The sequence below is a fragment of the Astyanax mexicanus genome, chromosome 21, assembly GCF_023375975.1.
Source record: "Astyanax mexicanus isolate ESR-SI-001 chromosome 21, AstMex3_surface, whole genome shotgun sequence".
Classification (NCBI taxonomy): domain Eukaryota; kingdom Metazoa; phylum Chordata; class Actinopteri; order Characiformes; family Acestrorhamphidae; genus Astyanax; species Astyanax mexicanus.
The window spans coordinates 4,019,380-4,045,583 of record NC_064428.1 but is presented as its reverse complement, the minus strand read 5'-3'; the positions used below and the strand labels follow the sequence as shown (position 1 = coordinate 4,045,583).

The 26,204-nt window shown below is 39.6% G+C and overlaps 1 pseudogene; it reads right to left on the bottom strand.

The window, feature by feature from the left end:
• Positions 1-359: 359 nt before the first annotated feature.
• LOC125785727 (NACHT, LRR and PYD domains-containing protein 3-like) lies at positions 360-14,825 on the bottom strand (annotated as a pseudogene).
• Positions 14,826-26,204: the final 11,379 nt, after the last annotated feature.

The following is a 26,204-nucleotide window of genomic DNA, read 5'->3' as shown; positions in this document are numbered from 1 at the left end:
AATGAGTTCTTTCACAAACGTCTTCACGTCTTTACCTTCACTTCCTTCGGGCACTCGGTAGATCCTCAGGTTGTTTCGTCTTGACCTGTTTTGCAGGTCCTCACATCTAGCAGTCAGGTCAATCTCTCGGCGTAGCAGATATCGAATTGTGTTCTCATATCTCCAGCCATTAACTTCCACGGCACTAATACGACCCTCCGTCTCTGTGGTTCCTTTTTCTAATTTTGTCATTTCGTCTTTGAGCTCATTCATTGACAATTCTAGCTTTCTCAACGAGTGTCTGGTCTGTTCGTGACCCTCTCGGTTTTCAGTCTAGCTTGAGCCATAACTTCCCCCTTTTCAAATCAAATCAAATCAAATCAAATCAAATCAAATTTATTTGTATAGCGCTTTTTACAACAGGTGTTGGCACAAAGCAGCTTTACAGAAACATGATTACAGGACAAAGAATCAGGCAAAACATTACACATAGAAAATACAGAATACAGAACCCCCAGTGAGCGCGGAGGCAAGGAAAAACTCCCTCAGAGCTGCAGGAGGAGGAAGAAACCTTGGGAGGACCAAGACTCACATTAAAGGGGGGACCATCCTACCACTGGGGACCATCCTTTTCAGTAGCCTGTGTTTGTTCCTTTGAATTTTCGCTCTTCTCTTTCATTTTCTCCTGTTTATTGGAGCCCTTACCTCGGCCAGACGATGCCATTGTAAAATTATGCTGTTAATCCCAGTTTTTGCTCGTTTTGTTAGGAGTTTTTAGTTAAACGGATGGAGCTTAGTTTTAAGCTGTTGTCTCCAGCATGGCGTCACCGAAAGTCTCCAAAATCTTTCTTTGAGAAACTTCTTTTTTTTTTGCGTCACATTTGTGCCTGGAGATCCTCTGCATATCTTTGTCTTTCATGGTTACTGCTAACTAGCAATTTTCTAACTGCTTCTATTAACAGTTGTGGCTGTTCATCTGAATACATTAGAGCTTTGTGAATGTATAAGTAGTCTGACCAGATGAGGATGGTTCCTCTTTGGAACTTTGGAGCCCTGATTTCTTCCACAGTTTTTTCTTCCTCTAGCGCTGATAGACTGCTGGGGGTTCTGTTTTATGTTTTGTTTGATTATTTGTTCTGCTACTATATTTCTGTAAAGCTGCTTTGTGACATTAGCTATAAAAAGTGCTAATTAATTTGATTAGACTTATGTATCAGCAGTTCTCTTCTGGAGGCACAGTTTTGTAGGTAAATGCTAAGGGAGGTATGGGTTAGGGAATGAACTGGAGCCTTTGCTATCTGTAACCAGGTGTAGGTCTTCAGGTGGACTTGGATAGTAAATGTTTTTAATAAGTGCTCCTCTCGTGATCACCACTGTTTCACTGAATGACTACTGACCCATAAAATGTATCAACTCGTAGAGAAGTTTTACTGTTTTACACATTGTACAATGACAGTTAAGAGATCAGTGTCTTATTTAAAAAAAAACATTCTCAGCCCTGTGTTCTGCACACTTTTCTTAGTCTTGGTTTAGAGGATTTATAAGAAGCTGCCTTAAAATAAGACCACTGAGGACTCAAAATAAACATAAAACCCTGCATACAGGGGTTCATCAGTGAATGTGGTGTGGAATGTATGTAAGTGTGTGAGAGTGTGTGTATCAGAGGAGACACTGCAGAAGGACAGAGTGCCGGCCGGACAGTCCACATACACTCCTACTCTCTTACAGCTGGGGGGGGGGGGGGTGGGGTGGATGAGGAAGATCAGTTCTATTATTATTGTGACAAACAGAGTAACTGTCATCAGAGCAGCTCAAACACCAAGACTTTTCATTCCCCCCAAACCAACTGTCATTAGTGCCTCTTTTCCTGCTGATTGTTTTATATGTCAGAGCTACATCAGCTCCTCTCTTCCCGCTCCACTCAGCCTCCCAGTAACAGCGTCTGCTCACTTCCTCTCTACTCATCACCTGCTCCCAGTAATCAAACCTCTCGGGATGATCAGGATACGACTGCTGCTCTCCCCACACAGCCTTCCTGTTCCCCTCACTCAGAGAGAGAAGAGTGTGTGCTGTGTTTGGATCCAGGGTGAACTCACAGGCATCTGAACACAGAGGAGAGGTACATTACTAAAAGTGTGTGTGTGTGTGTGTGAGTGTGTGTGTGTGTGTGAGTGTTTGTGTGTGTGTGTGTGTGTGTGTGTGTGCGTGTGTGTGAGTGGTTGTGTGTGTGTGTGTGTGTGTGTGTGTGCGTGTGTGTGAGTGGTTGTGTGTGTGTGTGTGTGTGCGTAAGGGAGAGAGCACTTACATTTCTGTAGTCCTGGTGTTGTTCTGATCTTCCCTCCATGCTCCACTCTAAACGCACAAAAATTGTAATGAACTTGTTTCTTTTGCAAACAGGAAACCAACTTGTTACTTTTTCACAGTTTCTATTAATTGTTTTCGTTATCGCATTAACAAACTTTTGCATCTGTTTTTAACAGCATGCTGTGAGTAATATGTAATCTATATACAACATTCTGTATATCACAGGTACCTGGTAATTGCAAGTGATTTTGCTGACAGTAACAGTGATTTGAGTACAAAGCTGCATGGACATAGTAATTATACCTCTTTTAAACCAAGTGCAGCAATTTTACTTAAGTTGGTTGAAGTGTTGGTACTCATGATACACAGAATAAATAAAGATAAAAGAAAAATACATTTACAGTATTCAATTGTATGCCAAATTTTATTACACATAGAAAAACAATACATGTATGCATGTTTTTAGGTACAAATGTATTTTGTTCATTTAAAGTTCCTGTAAGGTTGGCTTATAATGTTACAGAAATAATGTTCCCAAAACATTTTGGAACAGATGAAAAATGCAGCCAGACTTCTACTCAGAATGTTAAAAGACTATCATTTAAATTGCATCAAAATAACCCTCAGATATTATTATAAAATTAAAAAAGGCTCTAGTCTGCCAGGCATACCACATTACATGATTATTACTGTCTTTCTCTCAAAAATACAGGGTACCAGTAGTTACATTTTAATTATCATATAATTGTTTTTGATTGGTATAATAATTAAATGATTTTTAAATGATTTACATAAATATAATTCCTTTTAACCAATATAATATTGATTGTTTTATTCACAGCTATTAAAAAACATAGTTTTAAGGAGAATGGAAAAGTGTGATTAATCATGATCAAGAATTCTGTTGTGATTTATCTATTTATTGACATTGATCGACTCACACTTCTCCCTAAAACTAAGTTTTTAATAGCTGTAAAGAGAATTATTTTTATGTCACTCATTTAAAAAATCATTTCATTATTATACCAATCAAAAAACTAGACAGACTGAACTAACTGTAATGTTAAACTTGTTAACTTCTAATAACCAAAAATGATTAGCAGAGATTCCTCTATATAGTTCCTCACACCTGAGTGTCTTCAAATTGCAGTGTGGATCCTCCAGTCTAGCAGAGAGAAGCTTTATTCTGGACTCCCCTGGGTTATTGTAGCTCAGATCCAGTTCTTTCAAGTGGGTGGGGTTTGATTTCAAAGCTGCAGCCAGAGAACAACAGCCTTTTTCAGTGACCATACAATAACATAATCTACAAAAAGAAAAAAGAAACGGGGTTTGAAAATTATAAACTTTGGCATCAAGAATCAGAATAGAAAGACTTTAGGCAAAAAAGGTACTGCTACAAACAAATTCACTACTATTTTAAAGTAAAATATATGGTCTACCCATTTATATTTTAAGCCAAATAAAGGGTCTGTCAGGTCAGCTGTTTAATATATATATATATATATATATATATATATATATATATATATATATATATATATATATATATTAAAACAGATTGAAAGACCCTGCAAATTATGTTATATAGGTATGTTTATATTTTGACTTTAAAACTGATAAACAATGATTCTTAAACAACACTTATGTTGACATTTTTAACATTGAACAGAAATAAACACAAACCTAAGAATCTGCAGTTTACAGTCTGAACTCTTCAGTCCAGCTGTAAGAAAATTCAATCCTGAATCCTGCAGGTCATTGTCAGTGAGGTCAAGCTCTTTCAGAGAGGAGTTTTCCAGTTTTAAAACTGATCCCAGGTTTTGACATGTCTTTGCACCAATATTACACCAAGCTAGTCTGCAAATGGAGAGTAAAGAGTATAGACTGTAAACAATGAAGACTTTTGAATGTTGTTTTGAAATATATCTTTATGTTTTCTTTTTTTCATAGTTTACAATTGTTAAAGTATGTTAAAACAACAGTCACAATAACCATTCTATTTAAGCAAATGGAATTTTTTTCAAATTTAGAGTACAATATAGAGAGATATAGAGTATAATATTATAAGATTTTCTCTACCATATGCTAGTCAATGTAGTACAGTATAATTTAAGACACAAAAAATTACACTTGTTCTTGTTCTGTAATATTTCCTTGGTGTGACTGATTTTGACCTGGTATCAAATACTGACCTGAGTATTTGTATCTTACAGTGTGAACTCTTCAGTCCAGCAGAGAGTTTCTCCCCTCCTAAATCCTGCAAGTCATTGTTACTATGGTCCAGCTCCTTCAAGGTGGAGGGTTCTGATTCTAAAACTGATTGCAGAGCATCACAAGACTGTGCAGTAAGTTTACACAAAGCAAGCCTGCAAAGTAATTAAGATATGAATATATAAAGAAATAGGTAAATATGATTGTCAAAAGGTAGCCTTTAAAATGTTTAAACATTTAAGCACAAAAATGACTTTATAATATTATGTAAAATCTTTATATATTGTGGCCGATAGCGAAGGGCCCAATCACCCATCACATCACCCCATCACCACATAAATATAAACAGTATACAGCATCCAACGAATGTGAGTACATCTCTCATAGAGTTACAAGGTCTCAAGTGTGAATAGGCAACAGGGCTGTTAAATTTGGAGTTTTGGAAACAATTCTCTCATATTGGCTACTAAATATTCAACATGGCACCTCATGGTAAAGAACATGTGAAAAATAGAATTGTCAAGCACGGTAAAAAGTTGTGTATTTTTGGAAATGGAAGTTGTTTGGATAAGGATGGTGAAAACAGTCATAGTGAATCTACAGATCAGCTCCAAACACCTACATCATCATCTTACTGCAGATGGAGTCACTGTGCATCGTTCAGCTATTCAGCACACTTTACACGAGGAGAGGCTGTATGGGAGAGTAATGCAGAAGAAGCCTTTTCTGAACCACAAACAGAGTCGCTTAAAGTATGCTAAAGTACAGGGACGTCCCCTGGCCTAAGCTTCCGGGCCTTCCCGAATAATTTTCCAGTAACCCTGAAGCTCAGCTGTATTATTAATGAGGAGACCGCTGTATGCATGGAAAATCACAGATCAAGTTTGAGGATAAAGTTCCGCCTTTCAGGAGAAACAGCCAATCAGCTTGCTAGTTTTGTGGTGCTGTGGACTGATGAAAATAAAATTTAGTTATTTGGAGGGAGGTTATTTATGCATGGTGGAAAAAGAACACAGCATTCCAACATAAACACTTTACTGCTCCCCACAGTAAAATCTGGCGGTAGTTCCATCATGCTGTGGGGCTGTGTGATCAGTGCAGTTACTGGGAATCTTGTTAAAGTTGAGGGTCTCATGGATTTCAGTCAATATCAGCAGATTCTTGAGAACAATGTTCAAGAATAAGTGACCAACTTGAAGTTGCACTGGGGCTGGATACTTCAGCAAGACAACGACCCTAAACACCCTAAACTCTGCTCAAAATCTACTAAAGCATCATGCAGAGGAACAAGTACAACGTTCTGGAATGATCATCTCAGATTATTTCAGTCCCCGGACCTGAATATTACTGAAAATCTGTGGTGTGATTTAAAGCAGGGTGTTCATGATCAGAAACAATCAAACCTGACTGAACTGGAGATGTTTTGTAAAGTACCTCCAAAATACCTTCAACAAGAAGCCAGACTCTCATTGGAAGCTAAATGAAGCATTTAGAGGCTGTTATTTCTGGAAAAGGAGGATCTACTAAATAATCTAAGATGGTGGCCCACACAGTTTTTTTACGGATTATTATGCAGCACTGCTATGTATTAGTGACTCATCAAAACATTCATTTACACAGTACTTTACTTTTTAAATACTGTCTGTGGAGACGTGTTAATGCAGTTTGGACAAGAGGGTAAGGTCAGAATGATGGGGCTTCATTATTCACTGTAGAGTGAGCAGATGCAATATAAAGTCCAAAACAGAGCTGAACAACCATAAACCTCTAATCTTAGAATGGCCCCTGTGTGGCCTGGTGAGAAGTACCAAGGCGACTGAAATTGGTGGAGTGTACTTATTTTTGTTGGATAACATGTGTGCATTTTCAATAAAAATGTATTTCTGACCTTAACTTCTCCAGTTTACATTGTGAACTCTTTAGTCCAGCAGAGAGCAGCTCCACTCCTGAATCTTGCAGGTCATTTTTACTAAGGTTCAGCTCTTTCAGAGAGGAATTTTCTGATTGTAAAACTGACTTCAGTATCTTGCAGGACTGTTCACTGAGTTTACACATATTCAGGCTGCAAAAGAGTAAACACAATATATATTACAGTATAATATAGAATGTTTTCAGAAATGAAAACACACAAAACCTTCTGACCTGAGAGTTTCCAGTTTACACTGTGATCTTTTCAGTCCAGCAGAGAGAATTTCCACTCCTGAATCCTGCAGGTCATTGTTACTGAGGTCCAACTCTTTCAGAGCAGAGGATTCTGACTGCAAAACTAAATGCAAATTCTCACAGGACTGTTTAGTGAGTTTACATGTAGCAAGGCTGTAAAAACAAAGAGATTTAACAATTTTAACATCAATGATGATTAAGACATGATTTAGATTAAATCAAAATATTGGCGTCTGCAGGAACTTTAGGTGGTTAAAGAAGGCACTGAAAACAGTTTGAGCTTCCAGAAAAGTAATCACATCATTAAAATGACCTGAGACTCTCCAGTACGCAGTGAGGGCTTTTCAGTCCAGCAGAGAGCAGCTCCACTCCTGAATCCTGCAGGTCATTATTACTAAGGTCCAGCTTTTTAAGGGATGAGTTCTTTTTTTGCAAGAGTGCCTGCAAAATTTTACAGGACTGTGCAGAAAGATTACAGCCACTTAATCTAAGAAGGTGCAGAAAATAAAGAGAGCACAACATTTAAAATGGTCAGATTCTGTAAATGTTTAGATAAAACTGAAGAATAACATTCTGTACTAAATTGCTAAGATTTTGTGACATATTACATCGGCCTTTATAAAACAAGATTTATTTGCTCTAATGGCCATGCACACATAATTCACAGTCATAAACTGTTGTACATTTTCATGAGGAAGTCATGAGGAAAGAATCTTACAAATCAAGAGACAGGCTTTGTACTCTTTTAGGAAAAACAGAACATTTCCTGGACATTGGCTAGACGTTCTATATCTGTTTCTCAGAAAAAATCATGCTGGAACTTGCATTCACCAACATGCTTAAAATTTAGACCAACAATACAGTTTGTAGCAACTTGCCTACAAAACTGTCCTCAACCAGGTTTCACAGAATGTATTGAACTGTTACATATTGGCTACACATGCTAAATTTTCTTCCATGGCTGTGACAATGTTTTTTTTTTTCACAAAAGTTGACAGCACAGTAGATTTACCATGAAATATAAATGATCCTGTCTTCAGCTGATAAACGGTTGTTGGATGAGTTTTAAAGTAACTTAATAATTTATTTACGACATGGCATTAATACCCTGTTGAGGCAACTTGCCCTTTGTCTTGTTTCTTATTATGTGGACATTTATTGATCTATTTATAGATTTATTTATTTTTGCTGTGGTCACAGCATATTTTATTAATATTTAATGTTCAGCACTTCTTGGTCATTCTTGTTTTTATTGAACAAATATATATATATATATATATATATATATATATATATATATATATATATATATATATTTTTTTTTTTTTTTTTTTTTTATCATTTAAAATATTAACCACAGTCTGTCAGAATGGACATCCACTCCCCCCACACACACATACACTCAGCACAGGATGTACACAAGGCTGCACCATCTTATTATCTCACATATGCTGTACACTCTGTACAGATATGACTGCACCACAAAACAGTTTCAACACAATCATCAAGTTTGGTGGTGACACACCTATATTTGGTGAAAATGATGAACAATGATGAGGATCTGAACAGGGAAGAAGTAAAGCTCTTTACAGAGTGGTGCACTTACAACCACCTCATCCGGCCACTCAACTCTCCAAACATAATCAGAAAGGGAAACAAACTTTCTATTTCCTCCAACAGTTGAATAGATTCAACCTGCCATAAAAGTGTTCTTTGCAATTTGTAAAGATCCACTGTGTAGAGCAGGGGTCACTAATAGGCGGACCCAAACGTTGTCCAATGCGGACCCAAACTGATAAACTTCAGAGAAGGATTTAATTCTGACAGTGTTCATTTAAAGCGGCGGAACTTTTCTTGTTCACGCTCCCAAGGAATGTACAAAAAATCTGTCCAGAGAGGCATTTTATTATTATTATATATTTTTTTCATCATAGTTCAAACAACCTCATGGGTCAAATTTCCTCTGTATACACTTCCAAATTTCCTATGTAATGTACCAAAAACACATGAGAATTTGTGAGTAATTTTAGAGAACTAGGTGAGGCTATTTTTACTCCAAGCATGCAACTGGGCAATACAGGATAATGTTATATGTGTTCATTCTTAAACTTGCTTCATCCTTAATTCACCAGCAGACATGTTTCCTTTGATTTTCTTTTACTTTTCACATCATGCACTGCCCACAAATCATATTAAAGTATTACTTTCACAATTATAATTCACTTACTTAGCCTTCCTACAGTTTGTGACAGCAGGAATGAGTCTCCTGTAACCGTCCTCTGATGTGTTGAATTCTTTCAGGTCAAACTCTTCCTGTGAAATCTCTGTTTGGAGACGCATGAAGGTTATGACTGAGCACTGTTTAAGAGAGAGCTCCTTTCTCGAATACTTATCTGGAATTAGACACAGACAGTGGAAGGCTTTTTTAGACACTGTTATTAATCAGTGGTTGTTTTTATTCATGAATATTTATTAACTACCCTTCAAGCAACTAAAAATCCATTATGAATGTCTTAAATATATTTTACTACAGCTTAAAAAATGCACCAACATACAGTCTGCATCTGTGAAATGACACCAAGTGATACAAGATCACTTAACAAGAGTCACAGTGTCCATTTTTTTTCTAAAATGATTTAAATACAAAATTACCTTTTAAAATGCAAGCCATAAAGGCAGTTAAAATGAATCCAAAAAAAGAAATGCAGATGATGACAATCTTCCAACCATGAAAACCTTTTCCTGAAATGCAAAACAGCAGGTCAACTACCAAAGAACAACATTATTTAATTGGTCATGTCTCAACAGACAAGAGGTGTGAATCACCATGAGTTTCGGAGGGCAGGAACAAGAACTAAGCTGATGTACAGCATAAATTAAAATAAAAAATCATTTAAGTGATCAGACCAGGGATAAACCACAGCCATACCAATGCTGTACAAGTGTATTACTGCTGGATAACAGGCCCTTATAGAGAAAACCATGATCCTGGTCCTGATTTGGCTTCAGCAGGTAAAGAAACACCAGGGGAAAGACCGGCTTCTTCAGTAATTTCCTTCTGTATGTTTACATATTTAAACCTAATTTTAACTATTATTATTCTTGTTATTTATTCTTTAAAATATAATGTTAAAGTATGTAATGTAAAGTAATATGTGGAAATGGGTTTTATAAACTATAAAAAAAGAACAATCAGCCTCTGCAAAAAATAATTTGCAAGTGAAACAAAAATTCTGAAATTGGGCAAACAAGTTCAATGCAAGACAATGTAGATGTAAACAATCCTAAAATGCCATCATCAGAACTACAGACTCTACTAAAGTACAGCTTCTATCAGAAAGAGACTGCACAACAGAGGCAGCTCTAGGATCAGAGTTTAACTCTATAATCCCAGCCACACCACTCTCCCTTTCTCTCTGTTTAATGATATACTTAGAATTTTACATAACTTTATGCTTTCACTTTTAGGGGTGCTGGGACTCGTTTTAGGAGTGCTTGAGGGGGCTATGCTCCTGCTGCACATATGGAGATATGTCAGGAGACACAATCCCTTGATCTAAAAAGACTTACTGACGTTTCCAGTCGCTTTAACTGTGTTATAATAGCCCTGAGAGTGGTCTGTGGAATATTTAGTAATGAGAAAATTTTATGACTAGACACGTAGCATTCCATGCTGAACTGAGCTGAAATGTTTGTAGAAGCAGTCTGCATGCAGCTTTGGCCATGGAAGTAATTGGAACCCGAGTTCAATGATTTACATGGGTAAGTGAATACTTATATAGACAATATAGGGTAACAAATATTTTCCAGACAATGGAATAATTGTTATGTCTCTTACCTTTAACCTCAACATAAACAATTATGTCATCTAGCCAGGACTCGCCATACTGAATTAAACACTTGTAAGCTCCCTCATCAGAAGTTTGGAGTGCAGACAGTTTCAGTGAGGCATTTCCTTTCCTCAATGCATCTTTAAACAGAGCTGTTCTCCCTCTGTAACACTCCATCTGATCAGCATTTCTGTCTTCATATTCTTTATACAGGTGAACTAATGTGTCTGTCTCATGGAGTCTGAACCACTCCACCATCATCTCCTCAGCACTGATTCTGGGCTGGAGAGAACAGGGCAGAACCAGATCTTCACCAGCTTCAGCAACAAGAGGAACAGCTGGACCCACTACTTTCAAACATACTGAAAAGATAAAGAAATGTAAAAAAAAAACACAAATAAATATTATGATTTAAAAATGAATCTATGCCACCGATTATGGATATGTTGTGGCACACTTACTGACACACACATTCTGAAGCATAGTTGCTACTTTTATTACATTTGTTATTCAATGCCATTATTATAATTTTCATTATTGTCATTATTAAATTTTTATTAGATTTAGATTTGCATAGAAATCCAAATGTGCTTATAGTAATTGTCCATGTTCTTGTGGACGCATTTCCCCTGGAATTAATAGCACTGAGTTTTGGGTGCATGAACAATCCACAATAAGAATTATTTTAGAATTATAATCAATTCTGCCTACTCTATAAGTTCTGGGGATAAAAAGTCTTAATTAATAAACATTTGTAAGCTTTAATTACATCACATTAAACAAAGCCTTTTGGAAATTAACTCCTAATTGCTTGTAAACACAAAAACAGTGTTTTGGGGAGACATTGTGTCATGTTCTTAAACACTCAAACACAGTTTGTTTAATTAGTTACATATTTTTATAACATTGCAAATAAGTACAAAATAAAATAGGAAAGTTATTGGTCTTTACTCTTCATGGAAGATAAACTTATTTTTTTTGTTCTTCTGTAATTATCTTATGCACATATTTAAACATCTTGGTTTGTTTTGCTTCCACTTAAAATAAAACAGTTACTGTACATAGAAAATGATAAAAGGTTTTATCTGTTATTTCAAAGATGCACATTCCATTTCCTTTTTCCTGTTTTATATATACAGAAATATTTGTGCACTGAATGCGTCACTGTAAACTACATACAACGAAATGTATACCAAAAAAATGTATTTACTAAAGTATTAAAACTGCTCTTACTGTTAACTTCAACATCAAGAATTGTGTCATCATGCCAGGATTCAGATTTAATAAAACACTTGTAGGATCCCCTGTCAGAAGGTTGGAGTGCTGAGAGTTTCAGTGAGGTGTTTCCTTTCTTCAGCTCTTCTCTAAACAGAGCTGTTCTTCCTCTGTATGATTTTATCTGCTTCTCATTTCTGTCTTCATGTCCTTCATACAAATGAACTAAGGTGTCAGTTTCAGTCCAATCTGTCCTAAACCACTCCACTGTCATATCCACAGCGCTGATGTTGGGTTCCAGAAAACAAGGCAGAACCACGTCTTCCCCAGCTTTAAAAACAATAGGCATAGCTGAACCTATTACTTTAAATTGCTCTGTAAAGTAAAGAAAACAAGAGGTAACATATGACGCCAAAATAGGGTCAAAACTTTTAAGAAACCAAAAGTATAATCTATAACCACAAAATTTGAATTTGAAACAAAAGGACTATTATTCATATCAATTTTTTTAAAAAATAATTTCTGTAAACAATATTTAATATTGATTGGAGGGTTTAATATTCTGTCTTGTGTTTTAGATTCATAAGAAATCTGCTGCACTTTAAGTATTTTTTTGCTCAGTTGCGCTTCTCTCAGCTGCACTTTTGAATTAGTTTTGACCCTCTTTTTACGGGTGGGTGGGGACTAGTCGGTTATTGGCTGCTGGAAATAAGCCCCTCCCACAAATGTTATTCCACTCGTTCACAGCAGCACAACCCACTATTTATGGTTTGTGGGAAATGGCGAATCGTCACAGTATGTAGGTTTGCGGACCGCAGATCAGAACTATAGCTTACAGGCGAGTTGCAGCCACCATGCTTCACAGTGTGAGTGATGAGCAGTGATACCTTTCCTCCCGATACTGTTTATTGCTTTGCATTTTGGCCAGACAAGTTCAATATTGGGTTTTAGAGTTTTGCACATCACACTTTTTTATTTAATAAAAATGTTGAAAACAATGTCTTCTTTTTCGTTCCACTGCACACTTATGCAATACTTTGTATTTGTGTTTCACTTAAAATCTCAATAAAATACATTTAAGTTTGTGATTGTAAGGTGACAAAATGCGAAAATGACTGAAGGTAAGGTGACAAAATGAAAAAAAAAACCCACTGTGTATATATATATATATATAGGTAACACTTTACTTGGATGGTCCATTTGACGGCCTCTTTGATGCTCAACTGAAATTCAACTAACATTCAACTACATGTCTATTAAATGCAAATGAACTAAAAGGTGAAAGTAAATGATTCTCTATTGATTATAACCCTACATTCAACTCTAACCCAAACACTTATCTTCATATTTAGTTTAGGTTAAGTTTAGGGTTAAGGTTAGGTGTAGGGTTAGATTTTATGGTTGATTAAGGGTTAAGGTTAGGGTTAGGTGTAGGGTTAGATTTTATGGTTGATTAAGGGTTAAGGTTAGGGTTGGGTGTAGGGTTAGATTTTAGGGTTGATTAAGGGTTAAGGTTAGGGTTAGGTGTAGGGTTCGATTTTATGGTTGATTAAGAGTTAAGGTTAGGGTTAGGTGTAGGGTTAGATTTTAGGGTTGATTAAGGGTTAAGGTTAGGGTTAGGTGTAGGGTTTGATTTTAGGGTTGATTAAGGGTTAAGGTTAGGGATAGGTTTACATTCTACATAGGGTTAAGTTACATTTAATGGACATTCAATTCAGTGGTAGTTGAATGTCAGTTGAGCATCAACAAGGCCATAAAATGGACCATCCAAGTAAAGTGTTACCTATATATATATATATATATATATATATATAGGGTACTAGGGATATTCCAAATATATTGTGTTGTCCTGTAATTCCCAGCCTGGTGGGGACTTTATATAAATTACAAAATGCAGGACTGGAAGATATTGCACTCATTGCATTGATTTATGCGTGGGTTTCATTGGTTAATTCAAAAGTGCCCATTTACACTACAAGCTACAGACCAAATCAACCACGGAAATGTTAATGATTATTGGTCAGGCGGTTTTCTCCCTCAGAATTGCCGGTTTTGGTGTTTAAGATGCAGAATTCCCTTTAAGAAGTATTTTTAGAAAGGTGACTGGGTCTAGTTTTAGTTTTAGTTATGTAGGGGAAACACTCTTTAATTAATGATCTAGTTAATGAAGTACTTAGCTTTACAAAGCTTTTGGGAAACCCACCCCAGATTTGATGCTTTAAAATGTAGCTGCCTGGTGGGTAGTGAAACAGCTGGTCCTCCTGAAGTAAACATGCTAACTGTAGGGATGGGCTTTAGGAAAAGGCACCACACCCATCATAAATGACCACAATGATTGTGGAGTCTTTCCAGAAACTACAATCATCCGGCCTTATTCATGTACATTAGTGTACATTATTTACATCAAATATGCAGCTCTGGAAAAAATGAAGAGCGCACTTCAGTTTCTGAATCAGTTTCTCTGGTTTTGCTATTTATAGGTTTATGTTTGAGTAAAATGAACATTGTTGTTTTATTCTATAAACTACAGACAACATTTCTCCCAAATTCCTAGTAAAAATATTGTCATTTAGAGCATTTATTTGCAGAAAATGAGAAATGGCTGAAATAACAAAAAGATGCAGAGCTTTTAGACCTCAAATAATGAAAAGAAAACAAGTTCATGTTATAAAGTTTTAAGAGTTCAGAAATCAATATTTGGTGGAATAACCCTGGTTTTAATCAGTTGTCATGCAGCTTGGCATCATGTTCTCCTCCAGCAGTCTTACACACTGCTTTTGGATAACTTTATGCTTCTTTACTCCTGGTGCAAAAATTCAAGCAGTTCAGTTTGGTTTGATTGTTTCCTCTTGATTATATATCAGAGGTTTTTAATTTGGTAAAATCAAAGAAACTCATCATTTTTAAGTGCTCTCCTATATTTTCCCAGAGCTGTATATCTTTTCATTTTATTAGAAAGTAAGTTTTTATGTCTCAGGCAGTGCCCTCTGCTCATAACCTCTGTATGTGCTGTGAGTGGTTGTAAATCTCTGTCTCTGTTAGCATGTGAGGGTGTAGACATGTACCTGGTGTGGACTCCATCATGGCGGAGAAAAACAATACCATCACCCAGAGAAACTTCATTTCTGAAAGACAAATTACACAGACATAGGCACATACATTGTCATATTGTATGTAGCACAAAGTTTGTAGTGAGAAGTTGGTTGAAAATGATTCAGAGAATTCGAAGAACCGGCTCTATGAAGTGAATGGCGGCAACTGACTCCTGATTGTGAGCTATTTTTTTTTTCTGTTTAAAATTTAGAAAGAATATACACAATCAGAGATAGGACATTTTTGTCTAATTAAGGTTAGTACTTGATTTTGTATTTTATAATTCATTTTTTGTCATGCATCCTGGACCAAATTTTTCTACTTACACTATAGACTGCATTACCCAAAATACCACTCCCTCTCACACCACAGTTACATGCTTCTCTTCAACCGGTTCCCACTCATCCTCACCTGAGTTCTAGTTCCCTGCACCTGTGACTCATTAGGGATTCCCTTCACCAGTGCCTGATTGCCTCTGTGTTTATTTGAGTCCTGTGTGTTTGCATTTGTCCTTTGCGAGGTATAGCTGAAACATTTGTGTGAACATAAGTGTTTATCTCCTTTTTTTTTTTTTTTTTTGACTTTTTGAATACCATGTCCCTATGTGTTTTAGTTTTTGACCTGGCCTGGCTTTTTGACTATTCTTTTGGTTTGCTCTTTCAACATTAAACCAATTTGCTGGTTTTACATCTGCAAGCATCTGGTTTGTCCAGGCACCATGACAGTTTTATCTTGAGTAAATATATATATATATTATATAAAGCTATCTAATAATAAACATTTGATTTCATGTAGGTTTTCATGTTAGTAACCCATTTTAGGCCACAAAAAATCTGAGGAGCCATTTGGGAGCTGAAAGAGCCAGCCCTTTTTTAATGAGCCAAGACAAAAAAAAAAAATCTAAAAAAGTCCTTGGTGCAGACTCAGGAATAGACTGTACAGTATAAAAATATCCTAAATCTGGTAGTGTTAAAGGTGTTGTGACTGAAGACAGCAAGTAGCTATAGCCAATATGTGAACAAGACACCATGTAAGGATAAAACAGAGGATGAAATCAAACATCAACAAGCCAGTGTATCTATTAGGGATGCTGCGGTTCTCTGTATTTTGTGGAACTATAAAAACTATAAAATTTTAAACTGAGATTTAAAAATATATACATGAATATATAAATACAAAAACTATACAACGTGTGTGTAACGCGAGACCAGACGGGAGGCGGACGTAAAAGCGGGTAAGACAGACTTTAATGAATAATAAGTAAATAAACAAACAAACAGGGGAATAACGAATAAATATAAATACATAAACAAACAGGGAAAACAAACAAAGAGCTAAACTAAACAGCTAAGTACAAAACAGGGCTAGGGGTATATATACAAAGGATAAATACGTAAATATGTACAAAACAAGGAATATAAACAAACAAGAGATATAAACAAATAATACAAACTAAACAAAGAACTAGAAACGTGGAGAAGAGCAAATAGGATACGAGACAACGTAGGAAGGTGCAAAGACCGACCGAAAACAAGGACTAAAGTGAGCTATAAATAGTAACATGAAACACAGAACACCTGGGGAAGGGGCGGAGCTACAAATTAGACACACGTGACTGAAAATTACAGGAGAAACACAGGGGAACAGAGCGAGACCGTGACAGTGTGAAAGTAATCAGTCGTAGAAACATTTTAAACAATTTGATTTGTTACTTTTAATAGTTCTAATAGTTTTGAATGTTTCATTATAGTTTAATTTAATTTTGTTTTTACCTTTTCTCGTCCAATTCAGTTTTAATTGGTTTTTAAAGTGAGTTTGCTAGGTTTTATTAGTTTTTACAATCAATCTGAGAAACACATAAACAAACTCAAAAACTCAATAAACTTTACAGGTTTCACTAATTTTCACCAAAATGATCAACTATGAGTGAATGCGGGAGAGAGAGAGAGAGAGAGAGAGAGAGATTTATCAGTTTATCCTCTGCGTGGGGTGTTCTGGTGTATGAGCTACTCACAACAGGTACTGTGTCTCCTGTTTCACTGCTTTTATCTCCCTCGTGCTCATATTCTAATCCCATTCTGCAGTTTTCTCAGGGTTTTCTGTTGTTATTTTGCGGCTAGCGCGAGCGTTATACATAAAAACTAACGTCACAGACCCGGGGCGACGTGCGCTGCGTGCAAAAAAGCGCATATAAATAAATTAACAAACACAAAAACGAAGGTTCCAGTTCCAGTTAGTTACCTTTTTACCGTTTTTATTAGTTTCAGTTAACAAAAATGTTTTTTTACTTTCATTTTTCGTTATTTAGTTCATTTTCGTTAACGATAATACTTGGTTACATGTTTATATGGTGATTATCACGGCAGAACTTTATATAAAATAAAAATAGCATTAAAAAAACAGATGCCTATTTCACTTTACTTGACTATTTTTCAGGTTCGGGCAGAGAATCTAAGCTCTAATACTGATATATCGAAACCTAACCGATACCATGACCTAAGAAACGGGATACGAACCGAACCGTGGCCACACTGTACCGTTGCATCCCTAGTATCTATCAATGTTTTGTCGATTTTCTCAATTGATTGTATGTGAAAGTTTATTTGAGAGAGAGAGACAAAGAGATGGTGAGTGTCTATTGAGATTTCTTCTATTTCCTTTTAGTTTGGCCTCTGGTTAAGACCTCTGACCTTCAGCACAAGAATGACATGTGGGCGGCTTCTTGATAAAAAAAAGTTTGAACACGTTTGATTTACATGGTCACACTTTTTTATCAAACTGTTCTTTATTAAACATTTTTTGTGTGCCAACAACTCCTTTTAGTAAAGGTTTGGTATAGGAAATCTTAAAAAAGTGCAAGCTCAATACCTCTTTGATTAAACTTATCAGTCAAACTCAAATTTAGATATAAAATGTTACAACCCCAGTCCCAAACATTTGGGAAACTGTTTAAAATGTAAATAACAAAAACAGAATGCAATTATTGATAGATTCATTTACAATGGAACATAAAAAACATCATTTGTTAAAGGTGAACAATTTATTGAAAAACATTAAATCTTTAAAACATTGTGGCAGCAATAGATTTTAAATAAGTTGGGACAGAGTCATGTGTACTATTGTGTAGTATACATGTAAACATTCTGTTGAGGTGACCAGTTGCTAGATTGTTGTCTTATTCTCATCTGATGTAAAATGTCTGCTACTCAACAGTCCTTGCTTTGCTTTGCCAGATTAGTTGTTTCATGCTGCGCCAAATGTTATATACTGATGAAAGGTCTAAACTGTAGACAGGCCAAATCCGAACCCAAGAAGACTCTTCTTCTGCAAAGCCATGCAGTTTATATTCAGTTTGAAAAAGTATTTGCCCCCTTAGAGATTTCTTTTGTTTTTGCATTTTTAAAATTTAATTCAAGACAATTGTATCAAATGTATGAGTATCAAATGTATGAGTGTCACGTAAAGGTGCAGGACGTGCAGCCGGACGTATTCGCAGGTAAGAAGGATTTTATTAGTAAAATAACAAATAAATAAAGAAACAAGCAAAAATCAAACGAGAGAAAAGGGGAACATAAACGGGTAATGTAAAAGGGAAAACTAAAAGGAACTAAAACTAGACAGAAAATTAACTAAACAGTACAAGGAAATAAACCAGGAAATAAACAAGGAGTATAACAAGGAGCAAAACTAGATGAAACAGGAAATGACAAAATGACAGGAGTCAGCAAAGACTGATAAACACAGACTGGAACAGTAAGGCTTAATATACACATGAAACACACACAAAACAATGAACACCTGGGGAAATAGGTAACGAGGGGGCAGAGCTACAAATTATAGACAAGGGTAAACATGAGTGAAAAACTAATGGGAACAGCACACTGGGAAACAGCGAAACACAGGGCAACAGGGTAAGGATGTGACAGAAGCCCAACCTAAACGAGCAGATAGACTTAGAGCTGCTGGAGCAGGCACGGAGACTAGAGCTGCTGGAGCAGGCAAGGAGACTAGAGCTGCTGTAGCAGGCACGGAGACTAGAGCTTGTGGAGCAGGCACGGAGACTAGAGCTGCTGGAGCAGGCACGGAGACTAGAGCTGCTGGAGCAGGCACGGAGACTAGAGCTGCTGGAGCAGGCACGGAGACTAGAGCTGCTGGAGCAGGCACGGAGACTAGAGCTGCTGGAGCAGGCACGGAGACTAGAGCTGCTGTAGCAGGCACGGAGACTACAGCTTATGGAGCAGTCACGGAGACTACAGCTTATGGAGCAGGCACGGAGACTAGAGCTTATGGAGCAGGCACAGAGACTAGAGCTGCTGGAGCAGGCACGGAGACTAGAGCTTGTGGAGCAGGCACGGAGACTACAGCTTGTGGAGCAGGCATGGAGACTAGAGCTGCTGGAGCAGGCACGGAGCTGCTGTAGCAGGCAAGGAGACTAGAGCTTATGGAGCAGGCACGGAGACTACAGCTTGTGGAGCAGGCACGGAGACTAGAGCTGCTGGAGCAGGCACGGAGCTGCTGTAGCAGGCAAGGAGACTACAGCTTATGGAGCAGGCACGGAGACTAGAGCTTGTGGAGCAGGCACGGAGACTAGAGCTGCTGGAGCAGGCACAGAGACTAGAGCTGCTGGAGCAGGCACAGAGACTAGGGGCCCTATTTTAACGATCTATAGCGCACTAGGTAATTGCGCTTTGCGCAGCTGGATTTAGGGGCGTGTCCTGTGTCTTTGCTATATTGTAAGGGCCGAAAAATACGCCTTGCAGCTCCAACGGCGCAAAGGGCGTGTTTGAATTCCCTTAATTATTCATGGGTGTGTTTTGGGCATAAAGTGAAATAAACCAATCAGTGCTTCTGTATCCTTCCCTTTAAGAGGCAGCTGCGCTCTGTCTTCTGTTCATTCCTATTTTAAGAGTGCATAAACTGACTGTCAGTCAGGCTGTTCAAATAAGGGAAGCAGCTGAAATAAGGGAAGTGTAATGTTATTTTATTCTTTATTCTGGTTATTATTTATATTTAAAAAAAAATAGAAATAAAAACTGACATTTACTATAAACAATTAAAATATATACGTAAAAAAGAAAAAATAGGACATTTTTAAAATATCACAAAAATTGTTACATAAAAAATAAAGGATGTATATCTTATAAAGAAAAAAATAATAGTAGTGAATATAAAGTAAAATGATAAGAATGATAAAAAATTATAAAATGTATATGAGTAAACGAAGAACATGGAAATCATGGGAAAAATATATAAATGTTTAATTTTTTTTTATATAATTTGATCAATAAAAAAAATAAAATAATTAAAATGAATTAAAAAATAAATAATATAAAAGTATTAAAAAATTCAGTTAGTTTGAGTTTCAAATCATTGAAACAGCTCATCAAAACCTCAACCTCTTTATAACCTCTTTATATTTGACAATATTTGATTAACTTTACAGGTCCTTAATTTCTTTAACTAATCTGAGTTTTGCAGCCTCGCGCTGAATTCAGCTCCGTGCTGCCAAAGAGAGCGAGAGAGAGAGAGAGAGAGAGAGAGAGGCCCAGCGTATTTTGCTTGATTTCTTTTGATTAATAATCTTTAAATATAGTGAGTTTATACCATGAATTTCACTACACTTGATACGACCTTATTTATTAAAATACTTTTTTAAGAAAACAGAGGTAATCCCGCACTGCGCGAGCTGCCAAATCCGCTTCGCGCGCCTGCAGTCTTTTTTGAGCGCTGAACCAGATTTTCGTTAATGAATTAATATATTTAATATTTGCATAAATTTGCCCTGGTGATTAGAAACGAACACTAACATATAGCTTTATATTTCTATGTATTTTAAAAGTTTTAAGTTTTATATAATTGACGGACAGCCCCAGAAGCCAGGGTGACAATGTGCTTTATTTTTCATATATATAAAAAATTATAATAATAAAAGTGAATTTTTAGTTAAATAATAGCGAAGTGAAAAAAAAATGTTTAGTCGATTTGTCCATTATGTTTATGTTTTATTTCTAAAACTCCAGAATTTAAGCTCCAAGCCTATTTTGACCAATTTCCACCTGAAATTACATACTCACATTTGAAGGCTTATCACTCTAATATTAAATAATTCAGAGTCAATTCTATGAATTAATATCACTTAGAAGCCTTTACACAATTCATTTAAGACACTTTAATTATTTAATTGAACATGTAAAGGCCAGAATATGGGTAAAACCAGGACATTTTTTAGGCGCTTTTCAGATTTTCTATTTTATTTTTTTATTTTCAGACATATAAAATGAACTATTTATATGGATGAAGGGTTTTGGCAGCTCTACATTTTGCTATAGAGTGTTTACAATCATCATATAAAATTATAAACTGCTGCCATTAACCGATTAGATAATATTGTGATTTGAAGCAGTAATGGTATTTTCTTTCTCCAAAGAACTGGAAACTTTATAATAATAAAAACTACCACTTTAATAACTCATTTTGCAGTAATAAGGCTGTTTTTGTGTGGTCTAGTCCTATACAAACAGAAAACCGCAGTGTCTCTTTAACAGAGCGCTTCCTGCAGAGTGAGCAGTCTCTGAGATACAGTCTCTCTGCCCAAGCAGCCCCCGCCCCTCCTTCTAGCTGGCCGCACTCGACCCCTGATTGGCTGACAGACCTCATTTGCACACAGTCACGTGCAGTAGAGTCTGTTGTGTAAGTAGACACCGCACACGTGCTTGTGCGTCGAATGAAACGGTTTTAATAAGCAGTTAAAGTTTCTATAATTTTTTTTCTGCCTGAAGTTATTTCAAGCTCTGAGTGGATATAAATGGGGATTATAGGAGACTGCATTGGCGGATTCTCTTACGTGTGGACTCGTTTTGAAGGTAAGAGCGTGGGGGATGCGCTGGTGGGGGTTGGGGGGGGGGGGGGGGGTGCGGTGTGTCCTGAGGTAACCCCAGGACGAAACCCGAGCAGATTTTAACTGTAAACACGCGCTCCGACGCGCTCTTTCAGCTCTAATTCAAAAATCGTACATCCTACAGTAAAACGGAGCACAGTTCCGGAATCCGGAGAGACAGACGGTTCGAATGGTGTATAACGCATCCGACCAAATATGGACGTACGAAAAACGGAAATATGAAAGATATGAATCATAACTTTATGAAACTAGGCATATTTCGCCATAAATGTTTATTTTCTGAAAGGAGATACTGCTAAATAGGCTAGATAACTGACAAGCAGAGATTCTAAGCTTTAAAATGGTATATTGGGTGTCTATATTGAGCCTATAATTGTTCATAACTATTCATAAACACAGCCAGATATGATTTTTCATAAATTTCTGGCCCGCCGTGTTAAGAGGTTAAGTGAGAATAAGCATCTGTTAAAATTCTTAAACAGCAGAATGGCTGTGTCTGCTGAAATTAAATTACAGTTATTAAGTCTGTGTACTAAACATAAATATAAGTCCTTATAACTGTCATGCAGATTTTTAAGTATATTTTTACTGCTGGAGCAGGCACAGAGACTAGAGCTGCTGAAGCAGGCACAGAGACTAGAGCTTATGGAGCAGGCACAAAGACTAGGTAGGGCTGCTGGAGCAGGCACAGAGACTAGGGCTGCTGGAGCAGGCACAGAGACTAGAGCTTATGGAGCAGGCACAAAGACTAGGTAGGGCTGCTGGAGCAGGCACAGAGACTAGGGCTGCTGGAGCAGGCTCGGAGACTAGAGCTTATGGAGCAGGCACGGAGACTAGAGCTGCTGGAGCAGGCACGGAGACTAGAGCTTATGGAGCAGGCACGGAGACTAGGGCTGCTGGAGCAGGCACGGAGACTAGGGCTGCTGGAGCAGGCACGGAGACTAGAGCTTATGGAGCAGGCACGGAGACTAGAGCTGCTGGAGCAGGCACGGAGACTAGAGCTGCTGGAGCAGGCACGGAGACTAGAGCTGCTGGAGCAGGCACGGAGACTAGAGCTGCTGAAGCAGGCACGGAGACTAGAGCTGCTGGAGCAGGCACAGAGACTAGAGCTGCTGGAGCAGGCACGGAGACTAGAGCTGCTGGAGCAGGCACGGAGACTAGGGCTGCTGGAGCAGGCACGGACACTAGAGCTGCTGGAGCAGGCATGGAGACTAGAGCTTATGGAGCAGGCACAGAGGCTAGAGCTGCTGGAGCAGGCACAGAGACTAGAGCTGCTGCAGCAGGCACAGAGACTAGAGCTTATGGAACAGGCACGGAGACTAGAGCTGCTGTAGCAGGCACGGAGACTAGAGCTTGTGGAGCAGGCACGGAGACTAGAGCTTATGGAGCAGGCACGAAGACTAGAGCTGCTGGAGCAGGCACAGAGACTAGAGCTTATGGAGCAGGCACGGAGACTAGAGCTTATGAAGCAGGCACGGAGACTACAGCTCATGGAGCAGGCACGGAGACTAGAGCTGCTGGAGCAGGCATGGAGACTAGAGCTTATGGAGCAGGCACAGAGACTATGGCTGCTGGAGCAGGCACGGAGACTATGGCTGCTGGAGCAGGCACGGAGACTAGAGCTGCTGGAGCAGGCACGGAGACTAGAGCTGCTGGAGCAGGCACGGAGACTAGGGCTGCTGGAGCAGGCACGGACACTAGAGCTGCTGGAGCAGGCATGGAGACTAGAGCTTATGGAGCAGGCACGGAGACTAGGGCTGCTGGAGCAGGCACGGAGACTAGGGCTGCTGGAGCAGGCACGGAGACTAGAGCTGCTGGAGCAGGCACGGAGACTAGAGCTTATGGAGCAGGCACGGAGACTAGAGCTGCTGGAGCAGGCACGGAGACTAGAGCTGCTGGAGCAGGCACGGAGACTAGAGCTGCTGGAGCAGGCACGGAGACTAGAGCTGCTGGAGCAGGCACGGACACTAGAGCTGCTGGAGCAGGCACAGAGACTAGAGCTTATGGAGCAGGCACGGAGACTAGAGCTGCTGGAGCAGGCACGAAGACTAGAGCTGCTGGAGCAGGCACAGAGACTAGAGCTTATGGAGCAGGCACGGAGACTAGAGCTGCTGTAGCAGGCACGGAGACTAGAGCTTGTGGAGCAGGCACGGAGACTAGAGCTTATGGAGCAGGCACGGAGACTAGAGGTGCTGGAGCAGGCACGGAGACTAGAGCTGCTGGAGCCGGCACAGAGACTAGAGCTGCTGGAGCAGGCACGGAGACTAGAGCTGCTGGAGCAGGCACGGAGACTAGAGCTGCTGGAGCAGGCATGGACACTAGAGCTGCTGGAGCAAGCACGGAGACTAGAGCTTGTGGAGCAGGCACGGAGACTAGAGCTTATGGAGCAGGCACGGAGACTAGAGCTGCTGGAGCAGGCACAGAGACTAGAGCTTATGGAGCAGGCACGGAGACTAGAGCTTATGGAGCAGGCATGGAGACTAGAGCTGCTGGAGCAGGCACAGAGACTAGAGCTGCTGTAGCAGGCACGGAGACTAGAGCTTGTGGAGCAGACACGGAGACTACAGCTTATGGAGCAGGCACGGAGACTACAGCTTATGGAGCAGGCACGGCGACTACAGCTTGTGGAGCAGGCACGGAGACTACAGCTTATGGAGCAGGCACGGAGACTAGAGCTGCTGGAGCAGGCACAGAGACTAGGGGCCCTATTTTAACGATCTATAGCGCACTAGGTAATTGCGCTTTGCGCAGCTGGATTTAGGGGCGTGTCCTGTGTCTTTGCTATTGTAAGGGACGAAAAATACGCCTTGCAGCTCCAACGGCGCAAAGGGCGTGTTTGAATTCCCTTAATTATTCATGGGTGTGTTTTGGGCATAAAGTGAAATAAACCAATCAGTGCTTCTGTATCCTTCCCTTTAAGAGGCAGCTGCGCTCTGTCTTCTGTTCATTCCTATTTTAAGAGTGCATAAACTGCTGGAGCAGGCACGGAGACTAGAGCTGCTGGAGCAGGCACGGAGACTAGAGCTTGTGGAGCAGGCACGGAGACTAGAGCTGCTGGAGCAGGCACAGAGACTAGAGCTTATGGAGCAGGCACGGAGACTAGAGCTGCTGGAGCAGGCACGGAGACTAGAGCTTGTGGAGCAGGCACGGAGACTAGAGCTGCTGGAGCAGGCACGGAGACTAGAGCTTATGGAGCAGGCACGGAGACTAGAGCTGCTGGAGCAGGCACAGAGACTAGAGCTGCTGGAGCAGGCACGGAGACTAGAGCTGCTGTAGCAGGCACAGAGACTAGAGCTTGTGGAGCAGGCACGGAGACTACAGCTTATGGAGCAGGCACGGAGACTACAGCTTGTGGAGCAGGCACGGAGACTAGAGCTGCTAGAGCAGGCACAGAGACTAGAGCTTGTGGAGCAGGCACGGAGACTAGAGCTTATGGAGCAGGCACGGAGACTAGAGCTTATGGAGCAGGCACGGAGACTAGAGCTGCTGCAGCAGGCACAGAGACTAGAGCTTATGGAGCAGGCACGGAGACTAGAGCTGCTGTAGCAGGCACGGAGACTAGAGCTTGTGGAGCAGGCACGGAGACTAGAGCTGCTGGAGCAGGCACAGAGACTAGAGCTGCTGGAGCAGGCACGGAGACTAGAGCTGCTGTAGCAGGCACAGAGACTAGAGCTTGTGGAGCAGGCACGGACACTAGAGCTTATGGAGCAGGCACGGAGACTAGAGCTGCTGGAGCAGGCACGGAGACTAGAGCTGCTGGAGCAGGCACGGAGACTAGAGCTGCTGGAGCAGGCACGGAGACTAGAGCTTATGGAGCAGGCACGGAGACTAGAGCTGCTGGAGCAGGCACAGAGACTAGAGCTTATGGAGCAGGCACGGAGACTAGAGCTGCTGGAGCAGGCACAGAGACTAGAGCTGCTGTAGCAGGCACGGAGACTAGAGCTTGTGGAGCAGGCACGGAGACTACAGCTTATGGAGCAGGCACGGAGACTACAGCTTATGGAGCAGGCACGGCGACTACAGCTTGTGGAGCAGGCACGGAGATTACAGCTTATGGAGCAGGCACGGAGACTAGAGCTGCTGGAGCAGACTAGGGGCCCTATTTTAACGATCTATAGCGCACTAGGTAATTGCGCTTTGCGCAGCTGGATTTAGGGGCGTGTCCTGTGTCTTTGCTATTGTAAGGGCCGAAAAATACGCCTTGCAGCTCCAACGGCGCAAAGGGCGTGTTTGAATTCCCTTAATTATTCATGGGTGTGTTTTGGGCATAAAGTGAAATAAACCAATCAGTGCTTCTGTATCCTTCCCTTTAAGAGGCAGCTGCGCTCTGTCTTCTGTTCATTCCTATTTTAAGAGTGCATAAACTGCTGTAGCAGGCACGGAGACTAGAGCTTGTGGAGCAGGCACGGAGACTAGAGCTGCTGGAGCAGGCACGGAGACTAGAGCTTATGGAGCAGGCACGGAGACTAGAGCTTATGGAGCAGGCACGGAGACTAGAGCTTATGGAGCAG